The sequence below is a fragment of the Anomaloglossus baeobatrachus genome, chromosome 7 (genome assembly GCF_048569485.1).
Source record: "Anomaloglossus baeobatrachus isolate aAnoBae1 chromosome 7, aAnoBae1.hap1, whole genome shotgun sequence".
Taxonomy (NCBI): Eukaryota; Metazoa; Chordata; class Amphibia; order Anura; family Aromobatidae; genus Anomaloglossus; species Anomaloglossus baeobatrachus.
In genome coordinates, this window is record NC_134359.1 from 284,473,556 (window position 1) to 284,486,851 (window position 13,296).

The following is a 13,296-nucleotide window of genomic DNA, read 5'->3' on the forward strand; positions in this document are numbered from 1 at the left end:
CAGTTCATCGGTATGAGAAGAATTTACATTTGTTAGATCTGGTGAGAGCACTCAGAATCTACATTTCCCGCACGGCGCCCCTGCGCCGCTCCGATGCACTCTTTGTCCTTGTCGCTGGTAAGCGCAAAGGGTCGCAGGCTTCCAAAGCCACCCTGGCTCGATGGATCAAAGAACCAATTCTTGAAGCCTACCGTTCTGCTGGGCTTCCGGTTCCATCAGGGCTGAAGGCCCATTCTACCAGAGCCGTGGGTGCGTCCTGGGCATTACGACACCAGGCTACGGCTCAACAGGTGTGCCAGGCAGCTACCTGGTCGAGTCTGCACACTTTCACCAAACATTATCAGGTGCATACCTACGCTTCGGCGGACGCCAGCCTAGGTAGAAGAGTCCTGCAGGCGACGGTTGCCTCCTCGTAGGGGAGAGCTGTTTTGCAGCTCTAACTTGAGGTATTAATTTACCCACCCAGGGACAGCTTTTGGACGTCCCAATCGTCTGGGTCTCCCAATGGAGCGACGAAGAAGAAGGGAATTTTGTTACTTACCGTAAATTCCTTTTCTTCTAGCTCCTATTGGGAGACCCAGCACCCGCCCTGTTGTCCTTCGGGATTTTTGGTTTTTTTCGGGTACACATGTTGTTCATGTTGAACGGTTTTTCAGTTCTCCGATGTTACTCGGAGTGAATTTGTTTAACCAAGTTATTGGCTTTCCTCCTTCTTGCTTTTGCACTAAAACTGGTGAGCCAGTGATCCCACTGGGGGTGTATAGCCAGAAGGGGAGGGGCCTTACACTTTTTAGTGTAATGCTTTGTGTGGCCTCCGGAGGCAGTAGCTATACACCCAATCGTCTGGGTCTCCCAATAGGAGCTAGAAGAAAAGGAATTTACGGTAAGTAACAAAATTCCCTTCTTCTAAATGGAGGTATTTGCCAATATTATTGTTATTACACCTACTACATATTGGGATAGGATCTTGGAGATGGGAATACCCCTTTAAGTTCATCAGATCTAGGCCTAATCACAGCAGAGATCAAAGGGTGTTTGCTGTGTAAAACAGTTGGCACCTGCCAGGTATGGTGCAGGCTCCGCTCATCATGAGATCACTCCTTCCAGTTCTCCAGACGTCTGCTGTAAATACACAATGAATGCCGGGACTCGCCCTTTTTATGGGTCACATAGCAATTGCGGTATGCCACTGGACAAGATCATTCAGCTGTCTATATCAATACTATATAGTGCTGCAATCACCGTCCACCGAAAAAATAATATACCACACAATTGTAAAACAAATATCCCCATACAATGTGCAAATGAGACAAAAAAAAACAATTTCCAAATAACAGCGCCATATAATTTTGTGGCGGACCTCTGGCTGATGCAGTTTCACCCCCTTCATACTTTCGGGGTGTGAAAGTTCGTGAACTTTTCAGAATGTTCTCACACAAGTCCAATAAGTAGATAAATAACCAAATCAAACTAATGAGTCAAAGTTAGACTTTGTCTTTTCTGTTTTGAGGAAAGTGATCCAATATCACTTGCTAGTGACGTGCAAAAGTATGTGACCCTTTGCTCTCAGTGTCTGGGACCCCTTGTGCAGCAAAAACTGCATCTAAAAATATTGTTGATATCCTACACATCGGCTTGGAGGAATTTTAGCCCATTCCTCCTTACAAAACAGCTTCACCTCTGTATTGTTGATTTGTTTGAGCGAAGGTGCCGGCCCCGGGCCGCCTTGGGCACCACACTCCTTCACTAAGGAGCCACTGTGTGTATATGTGACTTCAAGTGGGGTGCACAACACATACTGGTTTCTTCAGGCCGGTGTCCATCACCCCACTGGTGGTCATCGTCGTAGACGCGACACCGGTGCTCACTTAACCAACCAGAAGGTTCACTTATTCTTCACACATGGCCTTCCTTTGCTTCCTTCCTCTCAACCTGTCCCCCTCCGCTATCTAGGATCTCATTCTCAGGCTCCAGGGTCTGTGTCTCCTTCCCCCTGACACAGCTCACCTATGTCCAATTCTAGGCCTCGGCAGCTCTCTAGCCGGACAACTCTCTAAGCCTTTTGTGGTGAGCTGTAGGTTCCGGTCCTTTCGAGGTTACCTCAGGGTTCCCTGAGCACTGAGGCCAAATTTTCTTACGCTTGAACCCTATTCTAGACTGGCTCCTCTCGAGACCTCCCAACCATCCTTTTTCCCCTCATCTGTAACTTCACCTTCACTCCTATTCCTTCCATTCTGCCACTCTCTCAGCCCAACTATTAGGTGGTGCGTTTGGTAACAGTCCCTCTCCACTGTATGGAACCTGCACTTGTGACGCCCTGGACTAGCCAGGTAGTCACATACATACCAACACACCCCCCCCCCACCCTAGGCAGTTACAACAGTCAACCAAAAACCCTTGTTGCCTCCCTCCAGAGTCTGATGTCCACACCAGGTGGGGCGGAGCCAGGCGGTTGGCAACACCCACCGAGGAGTTCTCAGGCCTGGAGGCGGGAAAAGTGTCAGTTTAGTCTTGGAGGTGAAAGTGAGAGGAGTGAACACATGAGGTGTCTGGGTTGGAGCCCAGACACTGACAGCAAGGTTGGCAGACGGTGGTGGCCGTCTGCAGGAGTTGGTGGAACTTCGCAGAGCCGTAAGGACCGGGGTCGGGCGTCGGCCCGCCGGTACTGGACCGGGGAACGGAGTGAAGCTAAGCACAGGCAGGGCCATCAGACCCCGACCAGGCTTGGAGCCGCCGTCAATAGTCAAATCCGAATGTGACAGGAACCCCAGGGGTTTTCCAACTACTAAGTCCCGATTGAAGGCAACCATCCACCCAGAGAGGATATACAGCCACCGCCACAGGCTAGAGATCCAAGGGCCAGCGCCTGCGGGCAAAACGGGCTCCTACGGCACCTATACGCCGGGGAGCGGACTAGAGGTGGGCAACCACAGGAGTCAAGAACATTCTCAAAGGTGCAGGGAAAGACAGCCACCATCAGCCATCCGGGGAGAGCACAACAACAACACTGCAGCCGGCTGCGGGACCCGTCCATCCGGCCGTTTTGGTTTACCTACGACTCTGTCAGTGATTGTCTGAGCGAGTACACCAGTGCCGTTCGGCACCGCGACGCGCAGTCCCTGCACCCCAGCCATCCAGCCTCCCCGTTACACCATCGGGCCCCGGGATCACCAACCCCTGCACACGGAGGGGACAACATCTCAGCTGCACCCTACCATCTCTCCCGGGATCCCCGTTACCAGCAGCGGTGGTGCCATTGTCACCACGACCCGTGGTTGGCGTCACGAACAATCTCCCTAAACATACCATCCCCATTTCACTTACGGGTGAGGAGCGCTGCTCGAGTCCCCGGGTCCGGTCCACCGCTCGAGCCACCGAGCAGCAGCAGCAGAAGCCCCGGACCCGAGCGTGGCGAGCGCGTCCCCTCCGCCCGTGACACACTCAGCTAGTGACATAACATATTAACATATGCCATCAGTCCTTAATATAACAGATAGAGTATATAACATAACCGGAACAGGGCAGGCCCACCATCTACAGGTTTTCTCCTATGAACCTTTTCCTTTCAGGTCCTTTCACCACATTTCTATAGAATCATGGTCAGGACTGGGATTTCGCAATTCCAACACTTTACCTTTATTCTTCTTTACCAATTCTTTCATAGAACGACTTGAGTTCTTTGGGTCATTGTCATGGACAGTTGTCCGGACATTTTAATTTAGTATTTGCTGGTTGAACAATGATGACAGTCCTGACCCAGATGCATCAGAATTGACCCAAACCATGATACCTCCACCAGTGTGTCACAGATAGTATGAGGTTTTATGCTGTAATGCACGTTTTTATTCTCCAAACTGACACCTTATTTAAGCCAAAAAGCTCTATTTTGACCTCATCTGTAAAAAAAAAAAAAACATAGTTCCAAAAGCCTCCTGGCTTGTCTGTGTGACCTTTAGTAAAATGCAGATGCATAGAAATGTTCGTTTTGGAATGGCTTTCTTCTTGCAATCCATTGTTGTCCACTGTCCTACTGATGGTAGACTCGTGAACATTAACATTAGCTTATGTGAGAGAGGCCTTTAGTTGCTTAGAGGTTTTCTTTGGTTCCTTTATGACCTTCCAGATTAATATACACCTATTATACACCTATAAATCATGAGATTTAGAGAAACTTCCAACATTGTTCGAGTTTGGACCATGATGTTCACACTCTCCATGTGTCTCCTGACCTGAACTGAACAGTCTCATGTGTACTTATTAGGCTGGTCAAGAGATCTTCGGACAGTCCTCACATCGTGGTTTATACTGGGACAATGAAAGTGGGTTAATATGTAATGTTGGAGCAGAAGAAGATGCCCGCAGCTAATATCGTGACGTGTCATCTGCTGACGAAGAAGAACAATGAGGAACCAGGTAGTAAAATAGGTGTTTTCTAAAGGGAAGAGATTAGAAGAGCCACCGGGACATGTGACAGTTGGGGGCCAGTTACAAAATATAAAAGCCGGCAGAGAAAAGAAGGAGTGGACGCCTAGACTTGGAAGAGAGCAGTCTCGTGAGCACTGGAACTGGCTTACAGCTGATCAGCAGTGACCTGAGCAGAGAGGAACATCTATGTCTGAGCCGAGAGAAAGATTGTGACCTGAGAGTGACCGATCCTAGAGGAATATCAGACTGCACAGGTCAAGCACCGAAGATCAGACACCAAGGGTCAAGCACCAAAGACCAGACACGGAACGTGAAGCACCGAAGACTAGATGCCAAAAGTCAAGCACCGAAGAACAGACACCAAAGGTCAAGCACCAAAGACCAGATGCCGAAGGTCAAGCACTGAAGATCAGACACCCAAGGTCAAGCACCATAGACCAGACACTGAAGGTAAAGCACCGAAGACCAGACACCGAAGGTCAAGCACCAAAAACTAAATACAGCAGATCACATATTGCCTTTAAAAGAATGTCCGAGTGAGCTGGGCCGTTACTTTTTGTCCAGGCATACTGTACTAAATGGGGACTGAGGTTGAAGGTGGCCGGTGTGTTAAGTTACTTCTTGTCCAGGCATATGATACTAAGTGTGGGATGAGGCTTCGCCACAGAGAGTGAATGTGGCTGGCGTGCAAAGTGAGGGAAGTTACCCTAATTTTGACTTGCGGCCTAGCGGGCTGTGATGTCTCCCCCGTTAGGGCCTGTATGCAGTTTAGTATACTTTAGACAGTTGCCGACAGTGATGGAAAGAGCAGTGACAATGATGCTCCCCTAATAGAGGAAACAAAGGCTAATATAACATTGATGGTGACTGTTATTTAGCGGTAGACATTATAACATGTACATAACATTCTGTTCATACTCTAAATAGTATTACCAAATTTCTCATTGTAATATAATTTGTTTATTTGCCATCACTTGTGCTATTCCTTTGTCTCATACTTAAGGCACTATCGTTGTTTGTATAAAATAAACAGGTTGTCAAGTTACCACTGAGTCATCCTTCTCTGCATTGTTGCGTCCGCGTAACCTGTTTACACTTAGGGCGGCTTTGCACGTTGCAACATCGCACGAGCGATGTCGGTGGGGTCAAATCGAAAGTGATGCACTTCCGGCGTCACTTTCGAGATCGTAGTGTGTAAATGCTAGATGATACGATTAATGAGCGCAAAAGCGTCATTATCGTATCATCGTTGCAGGCTCCGGCTTTTTCATAATTATGCTGCAGCGACAGGTACGATGTAGTTCCTCGCTCCTGCGGCAGCACACATCGCTGTGTATGAAGCCGCAGGAGCGAGGAACTTCACCTTACCTGCCGCCGGCGGCTATATGGAAGGAAGAAGGTGGGCGGGATGTTTACATCCTGCTCATCTCCGCCCCTCCGCCGCTATTGGCCGCCTGCCGTGTGACGTCGCTATGACGCCGCACGACCCGCCCCCTTAGGAAGGAGGCGGGTCGCCGGTCAGAGCGACGGTCGCAGGGCAGGTGAGTGCATGTGAAGCTGGCGTAGCGATAATTTTCGCTACGCCAGCTATCACAAGATATCGTACCTGCGACGGGGGCGGGGACTATCGCGTGCGACATCGCAGTGTGGTGCCCTGGACAAGCCAGGGGCCACAGAGCACAACATCAACACACCCCACACTCCCAGCAGGCACACCGAGGTCAGACACAAAACCCTTGTTGCCTTCCTCCAGGGGCTGATGTTCACACCAGGGGGTGGGCCAGGCGGTTGGTCCCGCCCACCGAGGAGTTCACAGTCCTGGAGGCGGGAAAACCAGGCAGTTCAGCTAGGGAAGTGAAAGTGGAAGGAAGGAAAGTGGCAGCTGAGCAGACCAAAGTTGGTCCGGGTGTGTGGCCCGGACGGATCAGCAAGGTTGGCAGACGGTGGTGACCGTCTGCAGGAGTGGCCTATCGGAGTTTACCGTAAGGACCGTGGACGGGCGGTGGCCCGGCGGTACCGGACCGGTACACAAAGAGAAGTCAGCACCATCTGGCAGGGGCTTGCAGACCCCGGCAAGGCTAGGAGTCGCCGTGAATTTGCCAAATTCGTTAGCGAAGGGAACCTCCTGGGTTTCCCAGCAGCCAAGTCCCGACAGAAGGCAACAGTCCAACCGAGAGAGGGAAACACAGTCACCGCCAAGGCTAAAGTTCCCAGGGCCAGAGCCTGCGGGCAAAAGGGGCTCCTCCAGCCCATATCCAAGCTGGGGAGCGGGTTACCGGTGGGAACCCATTGGAACCGTTTACAGTACATAGGTGCAGGGAAAGGCAGTCACCATCAACCTGCCGGGAGAAACAACACCGCAGCCGTCTGTGGGACCCGTCCATCCAGCCGTGTGTTTTACCGAGAACTGTGTCCTCATCATTGGCTGAGTGAGTACCACCGTGCTGCCCCCGCGACCCTGCACCTCACCAGGCCCTGTAACCCGCCTGCCATCCATCCTTACCCCATCACCGGGCCCCGGGACAGCCAACCCCCTACCCACGGAGGAGAGAAATAACATCCAGGCTGCTCCCTGTAATCGCTCCCGGGATCCCCGTCCAGAGCAGCGGTGGTGTCACCAATATCACCACAACCGTGGGTGGCGTCACGGACAATATCCAAATCCCCACAATCCAATCAATCTCCCTTTTCACTCACGGGCGAGGAACGCCGCTCGAGTCCCCGGGATCCGGCCCACTGCTCGAGCCACCACCGAGCAGCAGCAGCCGCAGCAGCAGCGGCCGGTCCCGAGCAGTGGGAGAGCGCAGCGTCCCCTCCTCCGCCCACGACAGCAGCATCGGCTTGCGATGTCGCAACGTTCAAAGCCCGCCTTAGTGTAGTCGACAGGATGCAACATTCAACCACAGAAATGACGGATCGGCCAGTAACCGAGCCCACAGGGGGCAGCTTCCCTCTTGGAGCCATGCTTAGTAACCTACCAAAATTTACGGGTGATAAGTTAATGTTGTGGAACTGGGTTGAATGACTAAAAATTATGGTACTTATTCACCCTATGACACCTGCCTTTGCAGGTGGAGATAGCTTTACTCACTTTGGATGGAGAGGCCTGACGGATGGTCACATTTAGACAACCCAGAGGCTGTGATACTATAGATAAGGTGATTCAGATTTTAGAGGATATGCGCAGTGATAAAACTCACTTAGGTACTTTGCGCATCCGCCTGTTTCGTCAGGTTCAGAGAGAGGGAGAGACAGTCACCCAATATGTGAATGTTCTGCTTGATGTGACAGCTCACATTAATAAGAAGACTGACGGTGAACATAGGAGACTAGGCCTCCTGGATGATGTAATAAGAGACCAGCTGATCGCGGGCCTGAGAGACCCTTACTTGAGATAGGCCCTGAAACAAAGACTGAATTATAATCTGAACACGAGCTTCCTTGAAGTCGGAGCCGAAGCAAGAAGTTTCATTTGTGGCGGGTTTGGTTCGAAGCCATGAAGCAAATACCCCAGGGCCACCCAACGTTGAGTCAGACTGGGCCTATGACTTACGGCAAGAGATGTGGGAGATCAGGGGGGAACTGCGGAGCATGAGAAAAATCTTGGCAGCTACCCCAGAACCAAATCCTTGATCACAGTATGAAGGGCCACCAGAAAGGGGGTATCCTCCTCCTGGAGAAAAACCAGGCGCCCACCAAACGAGAGCAGTATTGAGTGCTGGACTTGTGGAGGACTATTACACATGTCAAAGTTTCTGCATGCGAGGTAGTCAAGTCAGTGAGGGTGGCTGTTAAACTAAATCTCCTCATGGTCAGGGAGCACACCATGGAGCTGGGTCTCTTTGTAAGTTGGATTCAAGGCTCTGAAGACATAATTTCTGAGTCCCACTACATGGCAAGTAGTGATTCCAGAAGGAATGGTGTCGAGCCTGGTGAAGGAAAGTCATGAAAGGGGTGCAAACTTTGGGGCAGAAAGGACCTTCCAGTGGTTGAAACATCTTGTGTATTTTCCCCAACTACTTTGGGTGGTGGAAGATGTCTGTCGAAAGTGCCGGAAGTGTGAGCTGACTAAGCCTCCAGAACAGAAAGCGCCCACTCATGTGATAAAAACATCTGAACCACTGGATGTGCTAATGGTCAACTATTTCATGATTGGCCTGTCTCATAACGGTTGCGAATATTGATGGGTGATGACAGGCTTCTTCACAAAGTTCACAGTCATCATCCCAACCCGGGACCAGACAACTGAGTCAGTGGCCCGAGCCATCTGCCAAGACTTCATCCATGTGTATGGGTGCCGGAAGAGGATCCATTCGGACCAGGAGGCATGCTTCCAGGGGAGAGTCATGGAAGAATAACATCAACTCTACAGCTTCGAGAAGTCCCGCACAACCACCCTCAGGGGAATGGAGCCTGTGAATTCTTCAACAGGATGTTACTGCAGATGCTGAGAACACTTGAAGTCGATTGGAAGATGAGGTGGCCCGAGTTTGTTCCAGAATTGGTGTGGGTATATAGCAACAGAGTGCACGCCGCAACTGGGTTCACACCGTACATCCTTTTGTTTGGCCGTAAAAGCCATGAAACGAGCTAGAAATTGATCCAGATTCCAGATTAAGATGCGCCAGGATAAGCATGTCCACCTGGCTGCGAGAACATCGGCAATGGCTGCAGATGCTGAGGTGTTGAACAGAAGTACCAGGAGATGAGCCATCCAGATGTGATCCCGATGCAGTTGACAGAATTACAACCTGCTGATTCGAGCAAAGTACCCTAGGGGCATGTTAGCTTACAGACAGGAGGCAACTCCCCACCAAGTGACAAGAAAAGTAAACCTTGACAATCCGGTGAATAAAGTCCAACCTGAAAGGGAGGAAGATGCACTGGGAAGAGTACTACATTGCAGCAAGCTGCATCCCTGTGTGTCTGAAGGGCAGAGGGTAATTGCACCTTCAAAGGAGCTGCGAATTGCTGGACCAAGAAGGCGTGTGCCTACTGAGGATGGGTGGTACCTGCAGTGCCAAGAGAGGGACCACAACCATTCGGGGCTGAGCTAAAAGTTAGGTCAAAGGCTGAACCCACAAATGAAATACCTGAAGGATCTCATGAGACAAATCAAGAAGTGCCTCGAAGAATTGAGCATGCCAATATTGTTGTCCACCCACGAGGTATGCAGAAGAGGACTTCACCTGGCAGCATATAATACAGAAGACGTGAGAATGTGCTTAACTGCTGGTCACATTGGGCCCACCTCTGAAGTACATCAAGGTACAGAGTAACCCTTCATGCTTGAGAACTAGTGAGTTTACAGAGAGGAGGAATGTAAGGGAGTAGGAGCAGAAGAAGACGCACTCGGCTAACATCTTGTAGTGTCTGCAGGAGAACATCACCATCTGCTGGTAAAGAAGAACAATCAGGAACCAAGTAGCAAAATAGGTGTTTCATCAAGGGAAGAGATTAGATGAGATGCAGGGTCATGTGATTGTTGTGGCGCTGTTACAAAATATAAAAGCCTGGGTCAGAAGATAAGTGGAGGTGTTGGCACCTAGACTTGGAAGAGAGCAGTCGTTTGAGGCTTACAGCCAAAAATCTGACCTGAGCAAAGATGTACATCCTTGACTTGAGCAAAGAGGAAGATCATGTCCTGAAAGTGACTGATTTGAGAGGAAGATGAGACTCTGCAGGTAAAGCACCGAAGACCAGACAACGAAGGTCAATCACTGAAACCAGACAACGAAAGTCAAGCACCAAAGACCAGACACGGAAGGTCAAGCACTGAAGACCAGACAATGAAGGTCAAGCACTGAACACCAGACAATGAAGGTCAAGCAATGAACACCAGACAACGAAGGTGAAGCACTAAAGACCAGACAACGAAGGTGAAGCACTGAAGACCAGACAACGAAGGTGAAGCACTGAAGACCAGACAATGAAGGTGAAGCACTGAAGACCAGACAACGAAGGTGAAGCACCAAAGACCAGACAACGAAGGTGAAGCACTGAAGACCAGACAACGAAGGTGAAGCACTGAAGACCAGACAACGAAGGTGAAGCACTGAAGACCAGACAACGAAGGTGAAGCACTGAAGACCAGACAACGAAGGTGAAGCACTGAAGACCAGACAACGAAGGTGAAGCACTAAAGACCAGAGAACGAAGTTGAAGCACTGAAGACCAGACAACGAAGGTGAAGCACTAAAGACCAGACAACGAAGGTGAAGCACTGAAGATCAGACAACGAAGGTGAAGCACTGAAGATCAGACAACGAAGGTGAAGCACTGAAGACCAGACAACGAAGGTGAAGCACTGAAGAGCAGACAACGAAGGTAAGGTCAAGCACTGAAGACCAGACAACGAAGGTAAGGTCAAGCACTGAAGACTGAACGTTCACTACTGAATTGCAGCAGATCACATATCGCCTTTAAAAGAAGATCCAAGTGAGCTGGGCCGTTACTTCTTGGCCAGTCGTACGGTACTAAATGGGGACTGAGGCGGAAGGGGGCTTGCCTGCTAAGTTAGGGAAATTACCCTAGTTTGGATTTGAGGCCTAGCAGTACGTGACACACCTCTTGTTAGGGCATGTGTGCGGTTTAGTATACTTTAGATAGATGACGACAGTGACGGAAAGAGCAGTGACCCTGACAGAGGGAATAAGGGTTACGATAACGTTGATGGTGACTGTTATTTAGCGGTAGAAGTAATAACCTGGAAATAACACTGTTCATGGTCTGTATATCTTTATTGCTGATTATCTTATTGCAATATAATTTATTTGTCTCATACTTAAGGCACTATCCCTCTAAACCCCGGTTGTTAAGTTACCACTGAGTCATCCTCTGCGTTGTTGCATCCACTTAACCTGTTTACACTACAGTTGGGTGTGGTGCTCTGGGCGACACAGCGAAGGGGTTTAATATATTTTATCTTTCTGGTTTTATATAATCTACAGCTGTGTTTTTGAAGATTTTTTTAAAGTGAATGTGTCTTGAGGACTTCATACCTTCTTACCTTTTCGACAGGAATGTACAGGTGATTTGATGTAGATTAAATCCAAAGCTTGATTTTAGAAATCCGTTTTTGGCATTTTGCAGCACTCCGACATTGAAATCTTATGCAAATGAGCTGCAAGTGCTTCAGGGTGGGACAGTGCACTTGCAGCTCTGGTGAAACCTCTCCGTGTTTCCTTCCCACCACCTGCCTGTGAATCTGCCAGGTCATTTTTCTTTCAATGGCCTACGTCTCTTGACCGAGACCTCTTGTAAGAAGCATCAATGCTGTTACGGTGAAGGCACAGATCGACTTTGTGGGTCAAGTAAAGTCATGAGAACCTTTCTTCACATGCACCACCCCAGCACTGACCTCGGTAATGGGAGTAAAATCACTGAAACAAATGTGACCTATCAGTCTAACTAAGGAGAAAATAACGAGAGGTGACAGGAGAGCTGCAAGTGCAATGTTCCACCCCCAAAGCACTTGCAGCTCATTTGCATAAGATTTCAACACCAGAACGAAGTTCCACAATCAAGGTATGGATTTAATCATCCTCAAATCACCTGTACATACATGTTGTTAGTTTGAGACATAAAATCCTCAAGACAGTTTCCCTTTAAAGAGAATCTATCACCAGATATTTGCCACCTAATCTATGAACAGAATAGAGACAGAGACCCTGATTCCAGCGCTGTGTCACTTCTTGGACTTGTATTTTTGATAAAATAACTGTTTTATCAGCAAGAGATTATCAGTAGAGGACTGCTGCCATGCGATGTGGTCCTCCATATTCATGAGTTCTGCATAACTGGACCCTATCACTGACTGTAGGCGTTCTACCTATGCACAGTGTATACAGAAAGCTGCCAATCAGTGGTGTGAGCGGGGTTATGCAGAACTCAGTATTCAGAGAACTGGTAGATTTGCAGCACATAAAACTGTGATTTTAGCCAAACTACAGCAAGCAACTGAATAAGTGGGACCTTGCTGGAATCCAGGTCTTTGACCTTATTCTGACTCATGGATATGTGATGGTGCCTGAACAGACCGCTTTGTCATGGGCCCTTCATATTAACCTGTACTCACGTTCATATCGGTTCCCCAGATAGCGTAACTCGGCCACACTCATTGCAAGAAGACTCCAGGAAAAGAGGGATGCTTTTAACTGAAAATCTTGCATTGATGACAATGCGGCAGGTACAAAGAGTAATTCTTATTTGGAGAGCATACAACATGTACATAAGATGGCTGGTACTACAGACTACATGGAGAAGAAGGCCGGAGAAACTGACATCACAGAGCTACAGGGAGAAAGTAGGGACAAAATACAGTGAAAGTCAAAGCTTCTACCCAGCTAAAGAAAAGACAATACACAGTAATGCAAAACAGTGAACAATTCCCAAGTTGTGGGACATGACAGACCTTACATCATGCTCCTCTCATATAGGGTAACAAAACCCAATTGACGGATTTCCTTTAACCCCTTAACGACCCATGACGTACTGGGTGCGTCATGGATCGTGTGCCGTTAAGCCCCGCCCACTGATGCGGGCAGGCGGCGATCCGCGCACATAGCTGTTTTCAACAGCTGACATGTGTGCCTGCTAGCCGCGGGTGGATTCGCTTCCACCCGCGGCCATTAACCCCTTACATATCGCTGCCAAAATCTGGCAGCGATATGTATATGCGCGCCGCCATGAGAGTCACTTACCCCGCCCCCACCGGAAGTCACGTGACATGATCACGTGACTTTCGGTGGTTGCCATGGTAGCTCAGGGTCATGTGATGACGCCTGTAGCTAACATGAGTCACCTCCTCTCAATGCCGGAATACAGCCGGCATTGAAAGTAAAGCACCGTCTCTGCAGTTCTCAGCTCTGT